General features: G+C 49.5%; 1 long non-coding RNA gene across 1 annotated transcript; it reads left to right on the top strand.

The window, feature by feature from the left end:
- The first annotated feature begins 20,458 nt into the window (after positions 1-20,458).
- LOC106150207 lies at positions 20,459-25,392 on the top strand. The gene is made up of 3 exons (XR_001236874.1): positions 20,459-20,638; positions 21,285-21,417; positions 24,328-25,392. It is a non-coding gene; the product is annotated as an uncharacterized LOC106150207 (long non-coding RNA).
- The last annotated feature ends 508 nt before the right edge of the window (positions 25,393-25,900 follow it).

Below are 25,900 nucleotides of genomic sequence, written 5' to 3' on the forward strand. Positions count from 1 at the left end.
TCTAAGTCGGGTCTAACTGTCTCATCCACGGCGCTGCTTGCTCTGCGCATGAGAGGACCCGCATCAGCTGGAGTCCAGGATAGCGCCCAGCAGTCTTAGATCTGTGTGGATGTGGTGCCATGGTCATGTCTGCTCTGGGGACGCTTCCTGCCCTTGGTAACCAGTGTTTCAGGGGCTCCTGTGCTGGGCTCCCCATCGTTCACCACAAGGTCTTGAATACCACTGCTGCCTGCAGACCCTCGCAGCCTGCTGCTCCACCTTCGAAGACAGCTCTGACCAGACCCTGAGCCCTCCTCAGGGGCCCCCAACAAGGGAGAACCCCTTCCTTCCCACTGCTCAGGATGAAACCCTGGAGTCATCCTGCACTCCTCCCTTTTCTCAAGTTCTGCCTGGCTGGAAGTCCTGTTAATTTTACATTGAAATATTTTCAGGGGCGAGGCGTGGTGGCGCAGGCCTATAATTCCAGAACTCAGGAGGCTCAGGCAGGAAGATTACTGCTAGTTCAAGGCCAGCCTGGGATATGCAGGGACATAGTGAGTTCAAGGACAGCCTGGAATACTTAGACTCTGTCTCAAAAAAACAAAACAAAAAACCCTACAACTGCAGGTCGTGGTGGTGCATACCTGTAATCACAGCACTTGGGAGGCTGAGGCAGGAGGATCCCTGTGAGTTCAAGACCAGCATGGGCTACATAAATGAGTTCAAGACTAGCTTGAACTGCATAATGATATCCTGTTTCAAACAAACCAAAACCAAACAAAAACAAAAAACAAAACTAATTCTCTCTCTCTCTCTCTCTCTCTCTCTCTCTATATATATATATATATAAAACTCCATGGTATTCTACCACGATACAGCATATATATATACATACACTGTACAGTAGTAGAATACTTACCATCTAGTGTGCATGAGGCCTTGTGTTCTATCACCAGTACAGGGAAAAAAATGACTAAGAATAAATTTTAAAAGTGTATGTAAATGTGTAAATGTGAAGGAACTTCAAAAGGAAAGAGAAACTGGTATGAAGGAATGGAAAAAAGAAGGAAGTAAAAAGCAAAAGAAAAAATATATATAAACAAAAGATAGTTATAATAGTTATACTACTAATTTTTCTCAGTTCAGTGAAAAGATAGGTTTATGCTAATATCGTCTGGACAATTAAATGCAAATATCTTGTACTCTAAGTAACTAACTTAAATTGTTATTTACTCTAAGTAAATAACAATAGGCGATGTATTAACCATTGTTATCCTCCTATCATATTGTTTTGGAATTTTTTTTTTTTCTCTCTTCGAGAAGAGTCTGTAGTTCAGGCTGGCCTTGAACTCACTTTGTAGCCCAAGCTGGCCTCGAACTCACAGCAATCCTGCTGCCTCAGTTTCCTGAATGCTGGGATTACAGATGTGCATCACCATGCCCAGCTGGAAATTTGTTTTGGGGGTGGGTTTGGTTTGTTTTTGTTTTTTTTCTTAAAAAAATAAAGAGAAATATATATATATAAAACATACACACACACACACACACACACATATATAGATATCATGCTTCCCTATATATTCTGAATCCAAAGACTTCCCCCACTTTCTCTGCCATCTGCTGCCTCTAACCTTATTTAACACACAAACATTCACTGCTGTTCCTGATTTGGTCTTTCGATGGACCGCATCCCCTGCTCAGGACCTTCCAAAGCAGCAACACCATTTGGAAAGGGAATAGATTTAAAACTGAGCTCCTGCCAGGGGCACTCGAGGTCCAAGGCCCTTGTCCTCCTATCTGGCAGCTATTTCCCCTCCAAATGCCCCTGCCCTGCGGCCCACACACCTCCTCCCTGCTCCAGCCGCACTGCCCCTGAGCTTTTGCACCTGCACACGTTCTGCTGTGAGCCCCCCAGATGCAAATCTCCCTTCCTCACCGCCTTGAGGTCTTTGCCCAGTGTCCCCTCCTCTTGAAGTCCTTTACCTGCCTAACTAAAACTGCACCCTGTTTGCTTCCCTCCTTCTTCCAGGACTCCTAGTCTCTTCCATTTTATTTTTCTCCATGGTATGACTCATGATCACACACACCATGCATTTATCCTAATATTTTTGTTAACCGCCCCCTCACCGCCCAGTCGAAAGTGAGCTCTGTGCCGCCTTGCCCCTGCCTGCCCCCTTTGCAGGACTGAGCACTGAACCCAGGGCCTTCATACTGAGCCTTTTTTATTTTCATATTTATTTATTTGTTTTTTTGAGACAGCGTCTCACTATGTAATTCAGGCTGCTTAAACTCATTATGTAGCCTAGATTGGTCTTAAACTCACAGTGATTTTCCTGCCTCAGCCTCTAGAGTGCTAGCATTACAGGCCTGCACCACCCTGCTTTATTTTTTATTTTGAGACAGGGGTTCCCTAAATTGCTAAATTTCCCAGGCAGGACTTGAACCTGCAGTCCTCCTGCCTCAGCCTCCCAGAGTGCTGAATTTTAGGACTGTACCACCACACCCAACTGTTCAGTCTTTTTTTTTTTTTTTTTTTGATACCAGGAATGGAGCCCAGGAACTCACACTTGTCAGGCAAGCACCGTGTCACTGAGGTATAGCCCCTGTGCTGTTCATTTTATTCACAATGTCCATCCCACAGAGACATTCAGTAAATAATTAATTGATAAATTAATTATGTACCCACTTCAGATTTCACATAGAACGCAGTAGCTATTAATTATCACCTTTAAACCCCTAACTGGTGGTCTCTGGCAAGCCAAGGACCTTCCACTCTCCTCAGTGGGTGAAAGATTGACCTCTCTGGCATCAAGGGACTTTCCTTTCACTTTACGCTTGGATTGGGTGGTGATAGCCCTCAGAGAACTGGCAAGGAATTGGATGGGAAATGCTGGAGGGGGAGGAAGGTGGACGTGGGCTACCAGCTTGGAGGTCAGACCCAGGGAGGGGGCTGGAGGCCCAGGTCACATGGCACTGGGGTTCATCCTCAATCCTGTCCATGTGATGTCCTCTGCCAGCCCTGCCCCAGTCACCCTGGGACAGGTGCTCGCCCCTCCCTGCTCTGCATTCCCAGGGCTAGAATGTGGCTGATCTTTCGTGCATGCATCTGGTGGGGTCGTTCCAAAGCTGGAATAGGATCATCTGTGTACAGCCCTTGCCCCTGCCGAGCTCTCAAACTGGGTGGTGCTCAAGTGGTTGAATGGAGTCCTTGCCTGGTGTGTTGGAGACCCTGGGCTGCACCCCAAACTTTGTACACAAAAAAAAAAAAGGACAGGAAAAAGCAAAAGAAAAGAAAGCAGAGAGAAGGGGCAAAGGAACTTAAGTTAGTCTTTTTTTAGGATGTGGGGTTGACTGAAGGGCAAGGGCCATGGCATCAGGGCCAGGATAGTGGCCTGCAGACTCCAAAGTTGGGGCCTTTTTCCTGGCATTGTTAGGTTCTCACCACCTACAGAGTTTCCTCCAGGCCCCTCTGACTAGGCCAAGCAACCCCTGGGTACCTCTGTCCTCCAGCCCACAGTCTCCTGGGATGGACTGGTGGTTCCCACGGGGACCACCAGGGCTGGCTTCTGGGTGTGGTCAGGAATTTGCCCTTGGCTCAGAAAGCCCCCTGACCCCGGCTCCCCAGCAGCTCTCAGCAGCCCAGGCTCAGCCTCTGCAGGGGGTCAGGGTGACATCAGGCTGGCCATGCAGGCTGGGCTGGTTTCCCTGAAAGTCCTCCCCTCTCTGGAGGAGACTGCATGACCTCACTGGGTGCAGAGTGAATGGTTAACCAGGTTCCTCTTTTCAGCCTCAGAGGCCTGGCCTGGGGCAAACACCTGCAGGGCAGGAGCTTGGTGGACCCTGGCCAGGGCTCAGTGTACAGTGGCCCTGTCCTTGGTCACTGCCTCACTATCGGTATTACTGTTCGCAAGGATGGCAGAAAGTTGCCCAAACTATAAACAACTATACAGATGACATGGAAGACTGTGTTTGTTTTGTTTGTTTGTTTGTTTGTGTTTTTGAGCCAGGATACCACTATGCAGTTCAGGCTGGTTTTCAACTCGATTATGCAGCCCAGACTGGCCTCGAACTCACAGCAACCCTCCTGCCTCATCCTTCTGAGTTCTGGGATTACAGAGGTGGGCTACCATGCCCAGGGGGAAGACTTTCTGATGGCAAACAACATTTTACAGGATGGGGGATATAGCTCAGCGGCATAAGCACTTGCCTGGCAAGCCTGAGGCCATGACTTCAATTCCAGGTAACAAAACAAAACAACATTTTACATTCTGTGCATATTTGCTGGCTTTTTATTCATCTAGCATTGATCAAAGTGTATTTCCAGTTTATCTAAGATGCATATATAAAAACCACTTTTTAACAGGACATGGTAGAGCACACATAATCCCAGCTCCCTCAGCAATTGAGGCAGTGAGTTCAAGCCTAGCCAGGGTGATTTGGAGAGACCTTGATGTTGTTGTTGTTGTTTTTTTTTTTTAAAGGAATCCAGACAGACTAGGGATGTAGTTCTCAAGGATTTATAGTCTTGAGATTAACAGATAACATCCAGTTACCTGCAAGTGGGGTGAGGCCTGGCTGCCAATTCGAGCGACTCTGAGTCAGAAATTAATTGATCAGTTTTCAGGGCTGGGCTGCCCTGAGGAGTCCAAAGCACAGAGCGAGTGGGGCCCACCATGCGCCTTAGTGCATACGACATTCAGGACAAAGCAGCTAGAGCATAAATGGTGCGTGTGCTTTGAGCAGTCAAGGTGTTCCTTGGAAGAAAGCTCACATCCTGACACTTCTGTTTCCCGGCCCTAGAGACCTGGGGGCCAAGAAGCGGCCTGCTCTGCTCTCCGGATCTCTCTTCTCCACCGGGACCCCCAATGGAGAGGCTCCCTCTCTGCTCTGGAATTGCTCTGCTTGCTTCCATCGCACAAGTCCTGCTGTCTGGGGATTTCCCACCCTGTTTTCTCCCTGCTCGGATCTCTCTCCCCTGTTGACTCAGAACCTTGAGATATGGGACAGCGAGTCCCCGGCTGCTACGTGGTTTCTGGGCTCTGTCTGGGTCAGCAGCAGTATGAAGTCCCTCAGATGCCTTTGCTTGGGCATTGCCTGAGCAGGTGTGAGGAAACGCACTGGGAGTCCTGGCGTGGAGCCAGGGCCCTTCCTGCAGGTGTGGCCCACCGACAGGACCATCTTTCCGTGGCCCACCAAGCATTTACACAGCAGACACCAGCCCTGGCCAAGGGCTCAGGGGTGCAGGGGCTCCTGCCCTGGCCCAGGGACACCTGCTCGATTCTTTGGATGAGGACTTACACTCGATCCTCTACCCTTCCTTCCCGGCCGGGCTGCCCCCACTACCGCCCATTCCCGCCATGTGCTCTGAGTCTACAAGCACCTGCCCAGAACGGTAGATCGAGCACCAGCTCGTCCTCAGACACGGGATGAGTGGAGCCCTCGACTCTCACCACCATGGAGTTTCCCAGCTGTGGTCGCTGCTGGACCACAGCCACATCAGCAGCTGGGATAAACTATCCTTTATGTTAATGGCTTCTCTTTTAAAAAGTTCCTTCTTACATCGTTGGTGAAATCAGCCCGACACAAAGGCAAAGCACAATCCGATTCTACTTGTACACGTACCGGGAATAGACAGATTCATAGAAACAGAAAGTAAATGGTGGTTTCCAGGGGCGGGGCGGGGGAGAATGGAGTCATTGTTGAGGGACATAGTTTCATCTCGGGATGATGAGAAAGCTCTGGAGGTAGGCGGGAGCAAGGGCTGCACAGCAGCGAGACTGCTCAGTGCCACAAAACTGCACATTTAAACATGATTGAAATGGAAAGGTTGCATATATTGTACTAGAATTAAAAACAAAACAAAACAAAAAACCCAGCTGAATGTGGAGGTGCACACCCGTAATTCCAGCCACTTTGGAGGCCGAGGCAGGAGGATCAAAAGTTCTGGGCAGCCTACCAAGACTCTATCTCAAAATTAAAAAATAGAAAGGGCTGGTTAGGTAGCACAGTGCTGCGTGGGTTTAATAACCCAGTATGGAAAAGAAACAAAACAAAACAAAGCCACGCAGTAAATATAACATCTTGTTGTGACTCCTGAAAAAGTTCAGTTAAAAGTGGGTTGAAGCCAGGCGTGGTGGCACACACCTGTAATCCAGGCACTCGGAGGCTCCGGAGGGGAGTCACAAGTTCCAGCCCAACCTGGACAATTTAGTAATTTATCAAGACCCTGTCTCAATAAAAAATTTTAAAAGGCTGGGGATGTAGCTCAGTGTGAAGGCCCTGGGTTCAATCCCTCCCTGGTAGTACTGACAAAGAAACAAACAAACAAGGATTTAGATCTAAAAAAGATGCCTTATCAAGTATGGTGGGGCTTATCTGTAGTCCCAGCTACTCAGTAGGCTGAGGCAGAAGGACCTCTTGAGCTCAGGAGTTTAAGGCTAGCCTAAGCAACATAGACTTTGTCAAATAAAAAAATAAAAATTAAGTTAAAAAAAAATCTCCCAAAGCCAGTCAGGAGGCTGAGCTAGGATTGCTGCGAGTTCCAGGCCAGCCTGGGCTACATAGTCAGCTGAAGGCCAGCCTCAACTGCATAGAGAGGCCCTATCTCAAAAAGACAAAAAAAAAAGTCTCCCAGCCAGGTGTGGTGGCGCACTTGGAAATCTGAAGCAGAAGGATCACAAGTTCATGCCCAACCTAGGTAATGCATCAATTTAGCCAGACCCTATCTCAAAAAAAGGCTGTAGATGTAGTTTAGTGCAAAGGTCCTGGTTCTAACCCCAACCATGGGAAAACAAGACTCCCTTATTCATTGAAATACATAGAAAAGAAACTTTATATAGTTATATCAAATCCAAGGTTTAGTTGGGCGTGGTGGTTCACGCCTGTAATCCCAGCACTAGGGAGGCTGAGGCAAGAGGATCGCTGTGAGTTTGAGGCCAGCCTGGGCTACAAAATGAGTTCAAGGCCAGCCTGAAGTGCATAATGAAACCCTGTCTCAAAAAGGAAAAAAAAAAACAAAAAAACAAAAAAACAAATTGAGAGTTTGATATCCCCCTTATCATTTTCCTCACGTACGTTAAAATACCTTTGTAGCCAGGTGACGCAGTGCGTGCCTAGAATCCCGGCACTCTGGGAGTCTGCGGCAGGAGGGTAGCAAGTTGGAACGCAGGCTAGGCAACTTGGCAACTTGGGGAGCCCTTGTTTTCAAAAAGGGCTGAGATATAGCTTAGTGCAAAGGCCCTGGGTTCAGTCCCCAGGGTTGAAAAACAACAACAGCAACAAAACTACTTTTTCTTTTATAGTTTAGTTTAGGTTTTTTTTTGAGATAGGGACTCCTGATGTAGATAAAGCTTTGAACTCACTATGTAGTTCTGGCTGGCCTTGAATTTACAGGGATCCTCCTGCCTCACCGCCGAAGTGCTAGGATTATAGGCATGCACCACCACACCTGGCAAATGTTTTTTGTTTTGAGGGATAGTCTCACTATGTATCGCAGGCTGGGCTCGAACTTGTGATCCTCTTGTCTCAGCCTCCTGATTGCAGGGACTACAGGCACGCACCATTATGCCCAGCAAAACCATTTTTACATTTATGAACCTTTAGAAATGCTTGTTCATGTACCACCTGAGCTCAGCTTGCAAATGACTTTGAGCCACCATAGTGCCCTTGGCCATGCCTGGGTGTCCCTGGCTTTTGACACAGCTTGCGGTTTCATCAAGTACAGATGGTGGTGGTCAACAGATCACAGATCCCATCCTGGCTGGCTAACGAGCAGCATGTGGCTGAAGCTCTGGGGGCCGTTTCCTTAGCTGTGAAGTAGGGTTGCTATGAGTAACTTTGTGGGATCAGAGAGATTATCTGAGCTAATGGGCATAAAGCATGAAGGCAGCACTTAAAGCGCCACTGAGCTGCAGCTCTTGCTACCGCTGAGCAGAGGGTGAACCAGCAGCGGTCACCTCCTCCAGGAAGCTGCACTAACACTGCGCCCCCTGGCCAGGCCGGGCTCAGTACTTCTCCGCATTTGCAGGGTTCTCTGCGGGAACGCTGATGTCTGATACCAGTGAGGGGCTGGGTTCCAGTGCAGCTGCCTACGAGGATTTCTACCTGGGTTGGCACGAGGGTCTCCAAGGCAGTGAGCAGCAGGCAGCTCTGTCACAGTGTAGCAGGCAGAGGCATGCAGAGAGCCAGGCAGGCTCTGTGTATGAGGGGCCTTGGCACCAGGAGGCTGTAGGAAGAATAGGTCTCCGCACCCACCCACACCAGGCCCCAGCCCCAGCCAAGGGCAGCAGAAAGAGACCCTAGGACAGCAGCTGTCCATTCTCCCAGCATTTGGTGACACACCTCCTCTCTGGAAGGAAGCTCTGCCATCCTTCCAGGGTCCCATGTCTTCTGTCACGTGCAGCTGGGAAGCTCCACCTGGGAGGAGAATAACCCCAGCAAGACGCGAACATTTGATTGGGTTTCACCATTTACAAGTCACCTTTATGTTATTCACCCCTTTGAGGCTTCAAGTGACAAAAGTGTGTGTAGCTGTTCAAGAGGCCCAGACGGGCCTATAATCCCAGCACTCTGGGAGGCTGAGGCAGGATGACTGAAAGTTCAAGCCCACCCTGGGCAATTTAGCAAGACCCTGTCTCAAAATAAAAAATCACAAAAGGGCAGTGGATGAGGCACCACAAGAACAAAGGAAAAAAACAAAACAAAACAAGAGTGTGGCTAAACCTCTCTAAATCCACACTTTATAAAAAATATGTACCTGTAATCCCAGCACTGGAGAGGCTAAGAGCAAGAGGATTACCAGGAGTTCTAGGCCAGCCTTGGCTACATAGTGAGTTCAGGGCCAGCCTGAACTACGTAGTGAGATCCTGTCTCAAAGAACAAAAAAGAAAACAACAACAAAAAAACCAGCAACAGGCTGGGCATGGTGGCACTTGCCTGTAATCCCAGCACTCTGGAGCCTGAAGTGGGAGGATCCTTGCAAGTTCAACACCAGCCTGGACTACAAAGTGAGCTCAAGGTCAGCCTGAACTGCATAGCGAGACCCTGTTTCAAAAAAAAGAAAAAACAAAAAACCAACAGCAAGAAGGTGGGGCCCAGTTGGAAGAAGTGGGGCACTGGGAGTACAGTCTGGAGGTATATATTCTTTATTTATTTTTTGTTTGTTTGTTTGTGCTTGGGTTTTTTGAGACAAGATCTTTCTGTGTAGTGCAGGCTGCCTTGAACTCACTATATAGCTCAGGCTGGCCTCAAACTCAAGGTGATCCTTCTGCCTCAGCCTTCTGAGTGCTGGGATCACAGGTGTGCACCCCCACGCCTGGTTTGTAGGCTGTATACTTGTCCCTAGCCCTTCCTCACTCTCTCACTCTTCCTTGCTCTTGTTGCTTCCTGGCTGCCATGAGGTGAACAGCTTTTCTCTGCCATGACATTTCTGCCTCAGAGCTTATTGACCTTGGACTGACACCTCTGAAACCGTGAGCTAAGACAAACTTTCCCTTTTGACATGGTATGTGTCAGACAATTTGTCCCAGCAGTGGAAAGCTGACAAATATACCTGATAGCAACAATACATTTTTATGCCTGTAATCCCAGCACTCAGAAGGCTGAGGCAGGAGGATCACCTGGACTTTGAGGCCAGCCTGAGCTATATAGTGAGTTCAAGGCCAGCCTGAACTGCATAGTGAGACCTGGTCTCAAAAAAGGAGGAGCAGGGCTGGGCTGGAGATGCAACTCAGTATAAAGATCCTAAGATACTAATTCCCAGTAACACACACACACACACACACACACACATGCACTGAATTTTCTATTACGTACATTTTACCACAATTTAAAACTAGCAGCTAACATTCAACAATAATCCATCATCTATCCCCGTACCTAGCATGGCCCAGTTCCATCACCGTTTCCAGCTCTGCTCTGCTTCCAGTGCAGTCTCCTGCCTGTGAGACTGCATGCCAAGCCCCACCAGCTGGGAAACAGACTCCTGCCTGGCCTGGCCTCCCTCAGCCAGGGTCAGGGTCACACCTCTGTCTTCCCATGATACCACGAACCACCACCTTTTCTCTGCCCAGAATATCCCTCCCTCCCGCCAGCCTGCACCCAGCTACATTGTGCATCCATTGCTGATGTGGTATGCCACGCATTTGTGTGTTCATCTTGTTACTATCTGTGCTCCCTGGAGTGGAGGTTAAAGCAGTGGCCTTTGTTTTGTTTGCTGATACATGTGAGCCCTAGAAAGGTATCCAGGAGCTGGTGAATGCCAAGAAATACTGTTTATTTGTCTGTATGTGTTGAATGCAATTTTTTTTTTTTTTTTTTTTTTTTTTTTTTTTGAGAAAGGGTTTCACTATGCAGCTCAGGCTGGCCTTGAACTCACTTTGTAGCCCAGGTGGGCCTCCAGCTCACAGTGATCCTCCTGCCTCAGCCTCCCGAGTGCTGGCATTACAGGCATGCACCAGCATGCCTGGCTGAATGCATAGATTTTTGTTATTTTTGTTTGCAGTACTGGGGATTGAACTCGGGGTCTTTACACTGAGCTACACCTGCAGCCCTTTCTTCCTTCCTTTTTCTTTCATTCTTTCTTTCCTTCTTTCTTGTTGAGACAGGCTCTTACTATGTAATCTAGGCTGGCCTTTAACTCACTAAGTAGCCCAGGTTGGCTTCGAACTCGTGGCCATTCTCTTGCCTTCACCTCTCTGGTGCTGGGATTACAGTGGTGCGCCACCACATCAGGCTCTTTTTATTTATTCTTTGAGGCAGGTTGTCATTAAACCACTAAATTACCCAGGGTGGGCTTGAACTTGCAGTCTTCTGCCTCAGCCCCTTGGAGTACTGGGATCATAGGCCTGTACCACTGTGCCCAGCTATAGAGAAGGTTTCGAACTTCCTGTGGACACCGAGCTCTGAAGCCCCTGGAAAGGTTAACCCTGGGACCTAGGTGGCATTATGCTTATGCGTGGCTACAGGGGTGGAGGCCCTTTCAGATGTCCTGGGCTGCTTTCTTCTACTTCTCCTCACCTTGAAGAGGGAAAATGAAACTTATAAGGCCTTTTCTTCTCTAAGCAGGCCCGTGGTCGACTGGCCAATGGTTGGAAGCCTGTACTGTCCCCTGGAGTCCTGGTTGCAGGCTGAGCAGGTCAGGCAGTGCCCGTGGCTAGTACCTTGGGGACAAGTGGGCCAGCGGGCAGCTGGAGTAGGGGAGCCTTGGAAGGGAACCAGGGACAGCTCATGGCCCTGCTGCCCCTTGGTGGGCAGGTCCCAGTCTCTGGGTGCCAGCCCCCCTGCAGGGTGAAGGGGGCAGCGGTGAGCTGAGTGAGTTGCAAACAAAAGACTCGGTCCCTTTGTCCTCCTCCCGCCCCCTGTCCGCTGTTTACATCCTCCCTTCCCGTAATTGAGTTGGGCACTGGGCCCCGCTGGCTCTGAGCCAGACACACCTGTAGGACAGGTTGGGCCGAGCTCCTGCGGGCGGGGAGAAGTGGCAGCACTGGCAGGTGATTGGGGCCCTTAGGAGCCAGCTCTGCTCCTACCACACAGCACTGCGGCCCGGCCTGCCACCTGCGGCCAAGGATTCTTGGCCAACTCCAAGAGGACTGGATGCCCCCAGGGCACTGCAGCCTCTGGTACCACTGGTGGATCACTGTCCTGGGTCTGAAGGGGTGGAGGCCATGGGGGGTCTGGTAGGAGCAAGAGGCCATGGGTAGGTGCGACTCAGGAGAGGGAAGACGTTTCCTCCTCCACCAGAGATTAACTGGCCATGTTCATGTAAGAGCATTGCACCTGGGATCTCCCATCTCCCTCAGCAGTGATGACTGGGTACCCAGTCACCAAGTATGTACTGACTTCCCACTACGTGCCTAGCCCTTGCTGGGTGCTCGCAGGCCAGCCGTGCTCACTGGTGATTCCCCGTCCACGGCACCTGTCCCAGTGACTCTGTTCCCCCGACCCTGTCTCCTGTCCTCTCCTGCAGCTCCTGCACCACCGCGACTCCTCAGCAACCCTGCTGTCCACCTTGCCAGGACATTAGGGTCTTGAACACCACATGCTTCTGGTTCCCGCTGTGCTGGATGGCACTACACACCACACCTCCTGCAGAGTATGGGGGCGCAGCCCTGTCCCCTGAGCTGGGGATGCTCCAGCTCTGCCCAGCTCCGACGGACCACAGGGCAGCACTCAGGCAGAGCTCTGAGACCTGTGGGAGGCTACGGGAGGCCCAGGGCACCCAGCTGAGGTTGCCTGCTCTCCTGCACATGCCTGAGACCCTCTCCTGAGGCCTGACAACCCCCACTCCCAGCCCGGGTCTCCAGAGGTACAGGGACCAGGATTTCATCTTGCTCCTTGCCACGGCTCTCCATTGGTTCCCTCAGGGTGGGTTTCCATGACAGTCTTCGTGAGGGGCTTCTCTGGGTTCCTCCACTCTGAGACAAGGTACTGGTAGCCTGGGTCACGTGTTTCCCACCAGCCTAGGTGAAGGAAAGGACCCTTCCCAGGGATGTCCTGTGCCCAGTTCTACATCTACCCCCAGTGTTTTGTTTTGTTTTGTTTTGTTTTAGACAGGGTCTGGCCATGCGGTTCAGGCTGGCCTTGAGCTCACTTTGTAGCCCGGACTGGCCTCGAACTCGCAAGGATCTTCCTGCCTCAGCCTCCCGAGTGCTGGAATTATAGGCCTGAGCCACCACGCCGGCTCTACCCCCAGTCTGTCCCTCAGCTCTAGACAGCACCATTCAAGGTCCTCTGGGTCTGCGGCCCACTGCCCAGCATCCCTTTTGCCAAGGCCACAGTGCCAAAGTCCAGTGAGCTGATGGCCTTGCTGTCCCTCCACCACCTGTATTCCAGGCCCCCTGCCTCACCTCTGCTGAATTCACAGCCTGCAGCTGCAGCTGAGGCTCCTTCTCCCCTAACCTGCACCCAGGATCTCAGATAGCCAGGGGCTGGCAGCAGTTGAGTAGGCTGTGGGACTCCCTCCAGGAAACCTAGGGTGCCGACGAGCAGGCAAAGGAGATAACTCGAGCTGGGATGTCTGCCTGGTTATATGGTTTTCAGGAAGGGTGTTACACTGTGAAGAAGTCACTAAAAAAGACAAGGGTTTGGAGTACCCAGGGGCTGGTAAATTGTAGAAAGGTGTGTATACGGGGAAAACAAATGGCAGACGGGTCACTTCTATTTGTTTGCTTACTTATTGGATTGAACTCAGGCCTGCATGCATACCACTCCAGCACCACCACCCTGCACGAGGTCCCCTGGCCCATGAGGGCTATGGAATCAGGCTTCTTTCTGCACACCCAGCTCTGTGTGTCGCAGTCCCTGGCAATAAGTGCTGTTCTCCTTCTGAGGCTCAGGGCAGGAAGCCAGCTCACAGGGGAAACGTATGTCCCTTTACAGAGGGAAATGTGTGCCTGGCTTTTGGCAGATGGGGGAAGACAGTGCCCTTCCTGCGCCTGCGGTTTCTCCTGGCCTTCTGCTCAAGGCCACCCTCTGCGCAGGCGGCGTTTGTTGGAGTGCTGTATTCTCATCCCCTTCACAGACTCATCCTCTTCCAGAACTCAGGCTCCCTGGAAGGCTGAAAGCCACTGGACAGCTCTTGCTCTCTCTGGAAGGGACTTTCCAGCTCTGCTCGGTGTCCTCTGACACCACCTCTGCCCAGTCACTATTGCTCCACCGCTCTGTCACCCCCAGGTTTCTCCTGTCTCAGGATACACCGTCACCCCAGAGTCAGCAGAAGGGAAGGGAAGGAAAAGGGAAGCGGAGGAGGCAGCACTTCTTACGTAGGTAAGTGTTTCACATGTGTTATCTCATCTAATTTTTGCAACAACTCTTTGCGGTAGGTACTATTATTATCCCTTTTTACCTAGGAGGAAACTGAACAGGTCAAGCCACTCACCCAAAGCCAAACTAAGCTCACCGAGGCGGGGCCTGGACACCAGCCCAGGCCTTTGGGACCAGAACTGCATAAACAGTTTGCTGTGAAAGGATCGGTTCTGTTTTGCTTTGTTTTGTTTTAAAACTTCCAATCTAATGTCGTTGCAAAACATAACAAAAATGATTTACTAGGAAAATGAAAAGGAAAAAAGATGCATAAATTATAATTCCATTCTTATTGTGATTGGGCGCAAAAAATATAAAATTCTTCTGTCCTTACCATAAAGTCTCTAAACAGGGGGGCCACCTCACAAACTCCTGAAGCGCTCTCTCAGGTGACCCACACTTAGGGAGGCCTTGTGCTCAGCCACAACCTTATAAACATTCGACATCTCCTAGGCTCTGTTCATTCAATGCATTCAGTGCAGACATGGAGCAGATGATGCTTTTTTTCCTGTTTTTCTGGTTTTTTGCTGTGCTGGGAATTGAACCCAATGCCTTGTGTATGCAGGACAAGCACCGTACCACTGAGCTAACCCCCAGCCTAATGATTCTTTCTTGTGCATTGGCATTCTTTTTTTTTTTTTTTTTTCCATACTGGGAATGGAACTCAGGACCTTGCATTTGCCAGACAGGCACTTGTGCTGCTGAGCTACATCTCCGGCCCTGCATTGGCATTCTGCAGATGCTTAAAAATCAAAAAGAGGGAGGTGATACACAGCTGTATAAATTCTGACACACAGGACCCAAATATAGAGGGTTTCTGAGTCACAACCTTGCAAGTTCTTTGGAGGACCTCTCACGTCAGTCTTTCTTTATCTACTCAGATTATTTACTAATTCATTGTTTTTCCATTTATTTCAGATATATTTATCTGCTTGAGCCCTGGAGTTCTGGGGAGGAAACAAAGGCAGTGTACCCAAACCCCATCTTCAAAATTCCTATCAAAAAAAAAACAACAAAAAACAAAGTTCCCATCAAGCTGGATATATGCTTATAATAAGCACTCGGGGGGCTGAGGCAGGAGGATCACTGTGAGTTCGAGGCCAGCCTGGGCTATAAAGTGAGTTCAAGGCCAGCCTGAAACTGCATAGTGAGATCTTGTCTCAAAAAGAAAAAGAAGCCCAATGGGCCTCTATACAAAGCATCCACCTTGGTACTGGATATCTGCCCTTCCTTCCCAGAACTGGTTTCCTGGAGACTCACTCTTGGGGTCAGACCAGATATCTGAGGGAAAGTGTTACTGCATTCAGTGTTTAGACCCCAGGAAGGGTTAAGAGCAGCTCTGCCTATCTTTACGTGTGTGCCTGGCACCAAATGTCTGACAGGACACTCACTAGCGGGTTATCTGTTGCTGTCTTTATTGGTGGGATTTAGAATGCTTTTTGATTCCTCCATTTATTTTTTTGGCTTTGTTTATGTCATACAATAGTTTTTGAAAAATATCAGATTTACTAATTCTCACGCCATAAAATCCATCCTCTTCTTCCTGTGGTACAGAGATGAACTCATGCTAAGCAAGTGCTCCACCATGGAACTACATCACTGGCCCCAAATACACCCTTTTAAATTGTACAAGCCGGATATGGCGGCACACGCCTGTGATCCCAGCACTTGGGAGGCTGAGGCAGGTGACTGCTAAGAATTTGAGGCCAACCTGTGCTACATAATGACTTCAAGGCCAATCTGAACTTCATAGTAAGACCTTGTCTCAAAAAAAAACAAAAAATAAAAATAAATAAATAAAATAAATAAAGTGTAAAATTTTTCTGGGTTTTATTGTGTTTAGAGTTGTGCAACCATCACCAGTACCTAATTCTGAAACATTTTCATCACTGCAGAAAAAAAGGCTGTGTCTACTGCCAGTTTCTGTCCATTTCTTCTCCCCTCAGGCTCTGCCACCTACAAATCTACTTTCTGTCTCATTGATTGGCATGTTCTGTACATTTCACATAAATGGAATTGTACGTTAGGTAGACTTTTACAGCTGGCTCCCTTTACTTGGCATAAGGTTTCCAAAGTTCCCCCAAGTACTTCATTCCTTTCTTTATGAAAGAATATTCCAGCCAGATGCTACTATTAAAAAAATTATTTTATTTTATTTTATTTATTTATTTGGTACCAGGAATTGAACTCAGGACCTTGCACTTTCCAGGCAGGGGCTTGTGCCACTGAACTATGCTCCCAGCAAAAAAAATTTTTCTTAAACCAAGCGTGGTGGCACATGTCTGTAATCCCAGTACTTAGGAGGCTGAGGCAGGAGGATTAATGTGAATTTGAGACCAAACCGGGCTACATAGTGAGATCCTGTATTAATACCCTCCCCCCAAGTTGGGCCTTAAGTTTGGTGTAGAAGTAGGGAAAATTCCACAGGTGAATGAATAAAGAAACTGTGGTATTTATACATAATGGAGTACTACTCTGCCGTGAAGAAGGGTAATTTTAGTCATTTGTAGGAAAACGGGTGCACTTTGAGATCATAATACTAAGTGAAATAAATCAGACACACAACTTAAATATCACATGGTTTCTCTTATATGAGCAACCCAAAGTATAAATAATTTAAAGAGCAAAATAAAAGATAGATGATAGGAAACCAGGAGATCCCTTACAAATGAGGAGACCGAGAGATGGAGAAGAGGGAAAGGGGAAGTAAAAAGAGTTAAGCCCTACGAAGTGAGCTCAAGGCCAGCCTGAACTGCAAAGTGAGACCCTGTCTCAAAAAGACAAAAAAGTCAAAAATAAAAAAGACAAACAGAAAAAGAATTAAGTCATGTTCTATACACAGCCCCCTCCCCACAATGAATGTGGTCATTATGTACTGCAAAAGGCACTCATAAAAATTTAAAATTGGAAAGAAAAGAAGAAAAAGAGCAGAAAAAGCGTGTAAACGGTATCACTCAGTCCTCAAACGTCTCTGTGGAGCGCATGCTGTTGGCGGTTCTGAGGACATCATGAGCATGACAGAAATGTCTCTGCCCCGGGGCATTGGCACCAGGGTCGTTGAAGACAGGTAATAAACCAGGACAGAGAGATGGCGTGCTCTCAGGTGGATTTGCCTCCAAACACAAGGAGCTGGGGTGTGGGCCATGCCAGAAGCAGTGTCAAGGAGAGGGCACAGATGGAGATTAGCCTGCCTCTGCTGCCTCTGGTGGGGAAGAGGCCTCTCTGGAGGAAGCCCGGTCTGCTGGGAGGGAGCGAGCCAAGGGCAGAGGACACAGCTAGCCTGGAAGCAGAGCAAGCTAGGGGTCCCAGACAAGCAGAAAGGCCATGTGCCCAAGCCAGGGGCTACATGGTAGTGCCAGCAAGGCTGGGAGGTAGACCCAGAGGGACCAGAACACACAGTATCTTGGGCCGGGACAGAGTGGGCATGTCATTTTACCTGGATGGAAAGCTATGGATTGATGGATTGGTTGATTTGGTCGTGGTATTGTTTTTTTTGAGGTTTTTTTTTCTTTTTTTTCCGGTACCGGAAATCGAACTCATGACCTCGTGCTTGCCAGGCAGGCACTGTGCCGCTAAGCTAAATCCCCAGCCCCAGTATTGTGGATTGAACCAAGAGATAATCTACACTAAGAGACTTCCCCAGCCCTTTCTTCATCTTCTTCTTTTTTTAAATAGAAACATAGTATTTATTTATGTATGTATGTATTTATTTATTTATTTAGTCTTTTTGAGGCAGGGTCTGCCTATGTAGTTCAGGCTGGCCTTGAGCTCACTTTGTAACTCAGGCTGGTCTCGAACTCACAACGATCCTCCTGCCTCAGCCTCCCGAGTGCTGGGATTACAGGCATGCACCACCACGCCTGGCTCCCCAGCTCTTTCTTTCTTTTTTTTTTTTTTGGAACTGGAATCTAACTCAGGACTTTGCAAGCTTGCCAGGCAGGCGTTGTGCTGCTGAGCTATATCCCCAGTCCCCACTTTCCTATTTTTTATTTTGAGAAAAAGTCTTGCAAATTTGCCCAGGACAATCTCAAAGTTGTGATACTCTGTTTCCAGCTCACAAGTAGGTGGGATTAAAAGTGTGCAGCACCGTACCTGGCATGGGACACTCTAGTTTTTACTTCATTTTTGTTTTTGAGACAGGATCTCTCTGTGTAGTTCAGGCTGGCCTGGAACTCCCAGGGTGGGCCTCAGACTCATGGCGGTCCTCCTGCCTCAGCCTCACGAGTGCTGGGATTACAGGTATGCATCACCACGCCCAGCAGGAAGCTCTAGATTTTGATCAGAGAATAAATCAGCTTTGGCCTGTGGTGCATTGGACTAAGATGGAACAGTAGAGATGGCGATGAATGGACAGGTCAGATTTATATTTTAATGGTAGAGCCGAAAGGATCTGCTGATGAGGCCCAAGAAATTGAAAAATCCAGCATGTTGCCCAGTGTTTGCTAGGAGGATCGTAAGTCTAGTGCAGTTAGAACAAAGGAGAGGGGAGATCAGCCTCCTCCACCCATTTAAACTTAAACAGCAGCCTGGGGCCATTCCTTCTTCCATTGAGAGGGAGAGAATCGTATAACAATGGCCCTGGAGGTTTTGGCTCCTTGTATCCTCCGTCCTAACCTTCAGTCACTTGTACCCTATTCAGACCTTATTAAGGGCTCATGGGTATGCACTGCATCTCATACATGTAATCAAGGCCAGAGTAGATTCTGGGACAGGCATGTGTGCAGAGAGCCCCTGAAATGACTCAGCACCCTGTCAATCTTTCCTGTCCATCACACCTAGAGACTCAGTGGGAGGCACCTGGGCTGAGGGGCGTGCGTGTCCTTTCACTTCCCGGAGCCTGATCATCTGTGATAGATTTTTCCAGTGCAGAGAGAAGTAAAGCAGAATAAAATGCCTTTATTGTGGGCGCAGAGAAGACCATAGTAGTAAAGAGAGATGTGGAGCTTCTGAAGGCCTGGCATAGGGGCAAAGATTAAATAGGCCCAGGCTGGAAGTGGGGTTTAAGGGGTGGACCGTCTAACGTGGCAGACCAGGATTGGGCAGAAGCATGGGAAAAGGAAATAGAATATTAAGTGGAGAAGAGGAAGATTTTTGTTAATGACTTGGAGATCATTGGCAAGTTTTTTGGAGGGGAGGGTCCTGGGAATTGAACTCTGGACCTTGCACTTGCCACAGGTGCTGTGCCACTGAGCTATATCCCCAGTGAGTTGGAAATTATTCAAGACTTGTGGGTTTTTTTTTTTTTGGTTTTTTGGTTTTTCTCCGGTACCGGGAACTGAACTCACGACCTTGTGCTTGCCAGGCAGGCGCTTTGCCGCTGAGCTAAATCCCCAGCCCCATATTCAAGACTTTTGAAGAGGATGGGACACTGCTTTCTTTAATTCCTCTTCTCCTTCTTATCCTCCTCCTCCTCCTCCTCCTCCTCTTCCTCTTCCTTCTTCTCCTTCTCCTTTTTTTTTTTGCAGTACCAGGGATCAAACTCACAACCTTGCGCTTGCCAGGCAGGCGCTTATGCCACTGAGCTAATCCCCAGCCCTCCTCCTTTTTTGAGACAATCTCTCTATGAATTTCAGGCTGGCCTTGAACTTACTATGTAGCCCAGACTGGCCTTGAACCTTCAGTGATCCTCTGTCCTCAACCCCAAGTGCTGGGATTACAAGTGTGTACCACCGCATCTGGCTCTTTAATTGTTCTATGGACCAATTTTAGTCTGGGTGAAAAGCTCGCCAGTCCTGGATGGTGCTAGTAGATGGGCATTTTATTAGAGCACTAGACTCTTTTTTTAGCCTTTTTGAGACAGGGTTTTACTATGCAGTTCAGACTGGCCTTGAACTCACTTTGTAGCCCTGGCTGGCCTCAAATTCACAGCAATCCTCCTGTCTCAGTCTCTGGAGTGCTGGGATTACTGGTGTGCGCGACCATGTAGGACACTAGATTCTAATGCTATGGCAGTGAATCTGGGGTGAGCAGCAGATCCACACGGTGCTTTGTGGCTGACACCAGTTTTGGCTCATTTGATCTGGCCAACATCTGGCTCCTGGGTGTCTGCGTGATGGCTAGGCAGGTCTCTCGTCCAAATAACAGCACTGGAACACTGCTTGGCCAAGGGCTTGTCTCTGAAGGCTTGAGGAGCAGTATGTAGGGGGTGTTTGCCTGTTGGTTCAGGTGGTAGAAACATCACACTAGTGAGTAGCAGGTGGTCCCTACTATGGTCCCTGCTATGTACCACTGGGAATGCTTTTCCCAGGCCTGCTGGGGCCACCACGGGAAGGGCTTACGCTGGCACTGAGGCTGGAGTTCGGTGCTCAGGGCAAGCATGGACAAGCCTGAGTGGCTAGGTGAGGCACTGTCCAGAGATCCCAGGGGAAGGGAGCGGGGCTGCCCCTGGACTCCGGTGTCTGTGACAACCAAGGCTGCTGCACACCCTCTCTGCCCTGCCATGTTCTTGGGCGCCTAAGCCACCTGGGAGGTGGGGTGAGGCCCTCCCAGCCCAGGCCCGGGCCTCCTTTGTCACCGAGGGTGCGCTGGTGTAACCTGAACCGGCCTTGCTTCTATGTGGGCGGGCGTGGTTGCCTGGGCCCAGGGCCAGAGAAAGGAGCCCAACGTCAGCTCTGTCGCCGCGCTGGGTGCCAGCTCTCTGCAAACAGACTCGAGTCACGAACCCAACAGAACGTTTACCTGGGTTGTCATTGTGGCCACAGCGCTGCACAGGGCGGGGCTGCTGGCCCGGGGACCAGGCTCAGGGTTGGTCAGGGTTACCCCAGGAAACAGGCTCCCCTGGGCACAGATGGAGGCGATTAGCGGGATAGCCCGCGGGACGCTGGGAGCCTCCCCGGAAACCTGTCCTCAGGAAAGGAAGGTAGGTGGGGAGCCGGAGAAACTGCCTTTTCTCGTTTCCTTCCCCACAGTTCTTCCTCTAGAGAGACAAGCGCTATCCCCAGGCCAGGGATTCATTCCAGGAGGAGGGGCCACTGGCACAGGAGAGGGTGTGTGAGAGGAGCCACATCTTTCCAAGGGGATGGAGGAGCCCCAGGTTTCTGGTCTACCCCAATAGGGGGACCTTGCTGCAAAGATCACATGCAAAAAGGCAACAAGTTTGCGTTAACTTGGCAAACACCTGCAGAACACGAAGTTGTATGGGACACAGAATCTGTCCTCTAGGAGCCTTGAGTCTAGGGAAGTCCGCCAGAGCCTCGGCCACCTTGTTTGCTTGTGGCTGATGTACCTATGTCATGGACTGAAAGTTGTAAGAGGTTCTGTCCTGGGCACTGCTCTGCGCATGGCACTCAGTGGCAGCCTGGCCCTTTGGCAGTGCTCAGCGAAAGTTTGTTGAGAAGAAAAGTTTGAGAAAAATGCTGCAAGAGAGGTTTTGTGTCTTTATTCCTCATCATCACATCTCAGAGCCTGGGGCCAGGGATATAGCTCAGCCGTGCAGCGCCCGCCTGGCAAGCGCAAGGTCCTGAATTCGATTCCTAGTACCAAAAAAAATTTTTTTTAAATCTTAGAGCCTGGAGCATAGTGGTTGCTTCATCAACATCAACTGAAAGAAAAACTTAGAGAATAACCAATGAATAAACGAATGAGTGAAGCTACAGGGAGGTGAAGAAAGAATAATGAGGTCCTGCTGGAGAGAGGGAGGTGAGAACAGAAAAGAAAGACCTGGTGTTTGAAAGCTTCCTGCTGGGAGAGATTTTGAAGGAGGTGAAAGAGCACCTTGAGTAGCAAAATGAATTTAAAAAATATCTAAGCCCGTGCCTGGCCTGGTGCGTGTCACCCACCTGTGTTCCCGGCACTCTGGGAGGCCAAGATAGGAAGATGGAAGTCTGAGCCCGGCCTGGGCACTTTAGCAACTTAGGCAGACTTTCCCACAAAATGAAATAATAAAGGGACTGGGGACGCACCCGTGTGAAGGCCCTGGGCTCACTCCCCGTTACTCAACAACACAAATCTGACCCCGGAGCCCGGGCTGTGGGGCCCACTGCACATCTGACCCTTGCCGTTGGTGGCTTGTGGAACCGTTCTTGCCAAGGTTTGGCGTCACCAGGGAAACCTGAAGCGCTGGAAGTGAGGAGGCGCAGGACTAGGACCCTTCACATTGTAGCTGACCTGAGTCACCACTGCCTTCCCACAAGGACCTCAGCTCGGACGCAGGCCCTTGGTCACCCCCGCTGCCCACCAGAAGTGCTCTTCACTCTCCCCTGTGGCCTGGGCAGGCAGTGCTCGGCCTACTGTGCGTATGTTCAGTCATTAGGACGCTCAAGAAAGTTGACCTGCCCCAGCCTTTCTCAGAAAGCTACTGCAAGATGTACCCCGGCAAAACCAGGGACCGAAGCCATTTTGATTTTGATCATTTGGATTTGCTCTTGCTCTCTTTTTCTGTCAGACTGCAGACTTTCTTTATTCTTAGTGTCCTGAAAGTTAATTATGCTGTCCCTGAGTATATTTCTACTTTCAGACACTGTCCTGGGTGCTTGATGGACCCTTTCAACTTGAAACTCAAGGATAATTCAGTTTAGTTTTGGGAAATGTTATTTTTCTTTTCTTTTTGTCTTTGTTTTTTTTTTTGGTTTTTCTCCGGTACCAGGAACCGAACTCACAACCTTGCGCTTGCCAGGCAGGCGCTTTTGCCGCTGAGCTAAATCCCCAGCCCCTCTTTTTGTCTTTGTTGAGACAGAGTCTCGCTATGCAGCTCAGGCTGATCTTGAATTCACTTTGTAGCCCAGACTGGTCTCGAATTTGCAGTGATCCTCCTGCCTCAGCCTCCTAAGTGCTGGGTTTACAGATATGAGCCACCACACCTAGCTGACATTGAAAGTCTTTTTTTTTTTTTTTTTCCTGGTACCAAGAATCAAACTGAGGACCTTGTGCTTGCCAGGCAGGCGCTTATGCCACTGAGCTATATTCCTGGCCAACGCTGAGAGTCTTATAGCTGCCTCAATATCCTAATTTGATTCAAAATATTTACATTTCATGGTCATTTTGAAGTTTCACGGTGCCAGATCTGGTGAATAGAGTGGATGAGAACATGCTGTCATGTTCTTATGAGTCTGCCTTTCCATTGGATGGCACTCTGCAGCAGCATTCACTGTTGTTTTGGTTTGGTTTTTTAGTTTTTTTCTGGTACCAGGAATTGAACTCACGACCTCGTGCTTGCCAGGCAGGCACTGTGCTGCTGAGCTAAATTCCCAGCCACCTCACTGTTGTTTTGTTTCCCTATACAGCTCAGGCTGGCCTTGAACTCACAGCGATCCTCCTGCCTCAGCTTCTGACTGCTGGGATTACAGGAGTGTGCCACCTCCCCCCACCATTTTGTTTTGCCTTTTTTTTTTTTATCTTTTTGAGACAGGGTCTCCAGCACTTGGAAGGCTGAGGCAGGAGGATCATTATGAGTTCAAGGCCAGCCTGGGCTACAAAGTGAACTGAAGGCCAGCCTGAACTGCATAGCAAGACTCTGCCTCAAAAACAAAAAACAAAAAACAAAAAACAAAAAACAAAAAAACAAACAAACAAAAAGAGACAGGGTCTCAACTTTGCAGTTCAGGTTGGCCTTGAGCTTGCTTTGTAGCCCAGGCTAATCTAGAACTTGCAACAATCCTCCTGCCTCAACCTCCCAAATGTTGGGATTATAGGCATGAGCCACCACACCCAGTTCGCGTTTTGTTTTTCAGACAGGTTCTTTCTATGTAGTAGAGGCTGGCCTTGAACTCATGGGGATCCTCTTACCTCAGCCTTCTGAGTGCTGGGATCATAGGTATGTAACACCATGCCCAGCTATTCACTGTATTTTTTACCACACCTCATTGGTTTGTTTTGTTTGTTTATTTGTTTGTTTTTTGTTTTTTTTTCCAGTACCGGGAATCGAACTCATGATCTTGCGCTTGCCAGGCAGGCACTATGCCACTGAGCTAAATCCCCAGCCCCATACCACACCTCATAAACACAGTCATAAAAGAGGACTTCCAGAACTGCTACTGAAAGAGGCAAGAAGCCAGGCATGATGGCACACATCTGAAATCCCAACACTCAAGAGGCTGAGGCAGGAGGATTGCTGTGCGTTCCAGGCTAGCCTGGGCTACGAAGTGAGTTCAAGTTCAGCCTGAACTGCACAGTGAAACCCTGTCTCATAAAGACAGAGGAAGGAGCCGGGGGTAGTGGTGTACCCTGTAATCGCAGCACTCGGGAGGCTGAGGCAGGAGCATTATTTCAAGTTTGAGACCAGCCTGAGCTACAAAGTGTGCTCAAGTCCATTGTGAACTGCATAGAGATCCTGTCTCAAAAAAAAAAAAGACAGAAAGGAGGAAGGGAGGAAAGAAAGAAAAAAAGAAAAAGAGAGAGAGAGAGAAAGAAAGAAAGAAAGAAAGAAAGAAAGAAAGAAAGAAAGAAAGAAAGAAAGAAAGAAAGAAAGAAAGAAAAAGGGGCAAAAATGATGGGGCAAGTGTACCTGAAAGGAGGGAGATGTTTTGAGCTGGATTGTTGGCTACGTGTATTGTACTGTAATACATTTTTAAAATTTAAACATTTGCCACGTATTTTGATCCCCTCTTATAGATGACATTGAACATGGTGTCTCAGGGACATAGATGCGCATCAGAGAAGCCTGTACTGCTAGGAGAAATGAAGGAAGCCTGGAGGGAAGAGAGCAGTGTTCGCAATAGAAAGCCACAGCCTGCCCGTTCTGGAGCTGAGCTCGCCGTCCCTGCTCTGCAGATGAGGAGGACGCCCAGCCTGAGCCCCACTGACTCACAGCCGTGGCCCTCCCCGGATTGTCCTTCCTCGAGTCAGGGCAGCCAGCAGGAAGAGGAGTCACCGGCTCGCAGCAGTGACTGACCCTGGTCGTCATCCCTGGGCTGGGCTGCGGTCACCCATGAGGAAGGACAGAAACCCATCTGGGACCCTGAAGAGTGCCCCTCTGTGTCCCTGCCCAGCGCAGGGATGGGTGCATAAGCGCTGTAACCCCAACCTGAGAAGGGCACGGTCAGCCTCTCCGGGGTCACCGCACCCGGAGAGCGTCCGTGGCCAGCTCGGTGCGGCTGGGGCCAGGAGCCGAGATCCGCGGTCACAGTGAGAGGGTGAGCACCTGGCCGCCCCCAGAGCTGACCAGCAGTGCCGAGGCCTGCGGTGTGTCCCCCCGCCTCTGCCTTCTGTGGGTCGCATGGAAGACAGGCCAGGAGTGAACCTGAATGGGCGGGTAACACAGAGCGGACTACAGAGGACAGGGGCTCACCAGGGCCACTCATTCCTGGGCTGCCCGCCCCACCGGCTGAGGCTCTGTGGGGCCTGCGCGGTAGGTGAGCCTGTCCCTCTGGGAAATCCCACTTCCCTCCCTTTGAGTCTCAAGGAACATCTTGCACCCCCGATTCTGACTCAGCGTCTGCTTCTGCAGAGCCCCGCCTGGGACTTGCTGGGAGGGGTGCGGTCCCCAGGCAGCTCCTGGGGAGGAGAAGCCAGCAGATGCTCAGCTGAGAGGCTGAACTTTTAATAAATATTTGTTTATTTAGTTTTGTAGCACTAGGGATTGAACCCTGGCCTTCCTCATTGAGCTGCACAGTCAGCCTCTTTTTTTTTTTGCACCGGGAGTCAAACTCAGGACCTTGCGCTTGCCAGGCAGGTGCTGTTCCTCTGAGCTGTATCCCCAGCCCCAGCATTTTTTTTTTTGTTTTTTAAGGATCTCACTAAGTCATTAAATTGGCTGGGCTCAAAATTTCGATCCTGTGCCTCATCCTGGGACTGCAGGCAGGTGCCACCCCGCCCTTGTGGCTTATTTTGATTTCAAGCACATCAGGTCTTCTATTCCTCTCCTTTAGATAACCTGCCCTGGAGCATTCTGGGCCCTTTGTGGTTCCCTAGGACCTCCTTAGGATGCTTTTGTTCCATGAGGGACACCAGCTATGCCCGGATAGCTCCTGAATACACTGGTTGGGAGCTCAGCAGAGACCCCAGGCTGAGACCCCGGGCAATCTTTGCAGTTGTCCATGGCATGTGGGAATGGCTAGGTTCTCCCAGTGGGTGAGTGCGGGCAGTGTCTTAGTTATGTTCTTGTTGGGACAGAATACCGGGCATGTGCAATTTAAAAGAGGAAAGGTTTATTTGGGCTCACCTTTTATTTATTTATTTATTTATA

This window comes from Chinchilla lanigera, unplaced genomic scaffold (assembly GCF_000276665.1).
Source record: "Chinchilla lanigera isolate Chin_1 unplaced genomic scaffold, ChiLan1.0 scaffold00005, whole genome shotgun sequence".
Lineage (NCBI taxonomy): Eukaryota > Metazoa > Chordata > Mammalia > Rodentia > Chinchillidae > Chinchilla > Chinchilla lanigera.